Source organism: Lygodium microphyllum, chromosome 29, assembly GCF_053477565.2.
Source record: "Lygodium microphyllum isolate KBCC chromosome 29, Lygodium_microphyllum_v1.1.10, whole genome shotgun sequence".
Taxonomy (NCBI): domain Eukaryota; kingdom Viridiplantae; phylum Streptophyta; class Polypodiopsida; order Schizaeales; family Lygodiaceae; genus Lygodium; species Lygodium microphyllum.
Genome location: NC_141163.1, coordinates 53,220,106 through 53,223,062, shown reverse-complemented (window position 1 = coordinate 53,223,062; position 2,957 = coordinate 53,220,106). Strand labels below are relative to the sequence as shown.

At 40.0% G+C, this 2,957-nt stretch overlaps 1 long non-coding RNA gene across 1 annotated transcript; it reads left to right on the top strand.

The window, feature by feature from the left end:
• The first annotated feature begins 1,214 nt into the window (after nt 1–1,214).
• On the top strand, nt 1,215–1,678 carry LOC148010633 (uncharacterized). The gene is made up of 3 exons (XR_015689489.1): nt 1,215–1,322; nt 1,400–1,562; nt 1,671–1,678. It is a non-coding gene; the product is annotated as an uncharacterized LOC148010633 (long non-coding RNA).
• The last annotated feature ends 1,279 nt before the right edge of the window (nt 1,679–2,957 follow it).

Genomic DNA, 2,957 nt, shown 5'->3' with positions numbered 1-2,957 from the left:
TCAGTGGACACTCCTTCAACAAAGAAAGAATGTGGTCCAAAAAGATGTGTCTACATTGATGACGAAGCACAAGTGGATGGGGACTCCAATACAATTGACGGGGTTGCGGAGCACATAGGTAGTCACTTATGTGTCCATTTCATTTACATATGACGCTTTGTTCAGTGTTATGTATTAAATATGATTGGTTTTTATTAAATATGACGCTTTGTTCAGTGCTATGTATTAAATATGATTGGTTTTTATTACGTATGGCACTTTGTTCAGTGTTATGTATTAAATATGATGCTTTGTTCAGTGCTACTTTTTTTTATTATTACTTATTAATATATGCTCCTACAGAGACTAATGTGCAGCATGATAGTCTAGATGACAAAGAAGAGGTGAGTGGTGATAGTGATCAAGGGGAGAATGATGACGAAAAAGAAAAGAAGCACTCAAGGAACTTAGGCAAGCAAGACTCTCTAGGACTGATGAAGGATGTGCTGAGTCAATTTTATATAAAAAAGAGGACGCTGCCTCCTCTTGTGCCTCTATGCAGATTAGTGGCTCATGAGGCAGTCAGATTTGCTACGGATGATGCCCAGTGGTTGATTCCTTCCTTTGATTCCACTGGTTATCTTGAGACTATGGGACACTTCCTTGTGTCAGTTGAAGGTCCGAGAGGGGAGACCATGTCTGTGACAGCCAGCAATCTAGATGAATGGGGTCCAATATGGCGTCAAAGAAATGAGGATTTTGAGAGGGCTCTTGGAAGAGAGTGGCAAGACCTTAAGGGTAAAAAGTTCTTGGTTTGGGATGGAAACCACAGGCTTAAAACGTGGTGGAAACGCATCAAAGAAAGTAAGTTGTCCACTATACATGCAAGTATTGAATGTTCGTATCCCGTTCTTATGTTTGTTGGTTTTCAATTACAGAGTACTTCGACTGTGCTCACTACCATGTTAGTGTACGGTGCCAATTCATTGAGGTGCCAAAGGCAAAGGAAACAGAGCTACTACTCGCACTAGACACCACCAATGCATAAGTCTTCTTCCTTTACCTATGCTCCTCTTTGTAATATGTTGCACTTACATTCTCATATTATGCTTTTGTTTGTTTTCAATAGTATTGCCAGAGCTCATGTTACTCCAAATATTGCGCATGAGGTGTATATGTTTCAAAAGTTTGGTATTTCAAACAAAGACTCCATTCTAGATAGATTGAGTCCGGCCATGAGGAAGTGGGCTGAGGTTGAGATGAGTATAGAGACAAGGTATTATCATGGTGTTGCTCCATGGTATAACTCTCCTTGTGGTTTAATATCTCAGCTTGTATGGAAGGTGATTTTCTTTCTATGGCTCACTTGTATGAGATGTGCTTTTCTATCTCTAATTTAGTTTTTTTTTTGGAATGATAGGATGAATTTCATGTCTTCATCTCAAAAGAAACTGCTAAGCTTGAGGCTCTTGGTCTAGATGAGGTAGAGAGGAAGAAACGTTTGGAGAAGGCTACAAGGGTGGAAGAGGAGCGCCTTAAGGATAGGGGTTACAAATACCTATCCATTGCTAATCCCCAAAATGGTGATGAGTTCTTTAAGTTGTTATTTGGGCTAAAGTGGGATGATGCAAGCATGCTCAAGATCAAAAGAGACAAGCTGTATTGTCTCGAAAACTCAAAAATCCCTGCAGAAAGGTAATTTGTATATATAACGCAAGGTGTGTGTATGTGATGCTTTTTTCTTCAATGCTTTCTATTTGCGTATATTGTTGTGCATCACAGGAAAAAAATATTGTTGCATCTTATGAGTCTCACAAAGGCCAAAGACCCCCAATACCCGCATTTTGGTGATTATAAGCTCTTTCGGGTTTACATGAAGAAAGAGACATATTGGGCTCACTTGCATTCGGAGGCACTACTTCAGATTGATAGGATACAAGTAGAAGGTCCACAACTACCAGATTCATTTGAGGAGTTCTTTAAGCTTAACATGAAGAATCATGTCATGCAGGTTGACTCAATGCAGTGCATTCATATTGCTTTCTTAAGTTCTTTCTTAAAATGTATATGTGCTAATGTTAAGCGCTTGTGAAACTTGTGTAGGCTTTTGTACACCTCTTGGATGGAGTGAAATCTTCAGATGTTGCAGAGAAGATGCCAGAGCTTACGTTTTCAGCCAAACGTGTGATTTATAGGTTAGCATGCATTTTCATATTAGATTGTGTGTCTGATTTTCATATTAGATTGCATGCATTTTCATATTAGATTTCATATTAGAGAAGAATGTTGCAGGTGGATACTACAATGTGTAGAAGAGAAGAGGCTGGATGCAGCTCCGCAATTCACAAGAGAGTGGATTGATGTTCGTGACGAGAACACTATGTATTCTCCATCATTACGTGAGAGAAAATTGACGGCATGGGAGGCAAGTGTTTGCCCTTGGTGGCTGGATTACCTTGTGGGGGTTATCCCTAAGCAAGAGAAAGATCTGCATGACAGTAAGTACTTCAATCTATGTAAACATCTCGTCGCTTTTGTAGCAATAGTTTTTGTGCTCATGCATGGGAGTCTAAGGGTGAATGAAACTATGTAGGATTCAAGGAGGGAGTTGATACTCATGAACCACTTACCGCACCCACCACTGTAGAGGAGCAAGCAACCAAGGCTACCAAAGGTGCCACCCAGGGTACTCAAGGTAATCCAGGGAGAAAAAATGTGCCAGAGTCCTCTATGGCGCCCACCACCTCCTTTGTTGCAGATTCATCTCTTGGTCGAGAGAATTGGGAGAGGCGACCTATGACCCGTTTAATAGGTGAGAAGTCTTATATTAACTTGAAATTCGTGTATGATTATTAAAAATAAATTACTTTGAAATAATTGTTTCAGGGTTCCAGTATCAAACATATGTCGATGCTCTATTAGTGGATGTGACCCAAATTGATAGATTTGCCCTTGATAGGTAGACATGACAACTACAT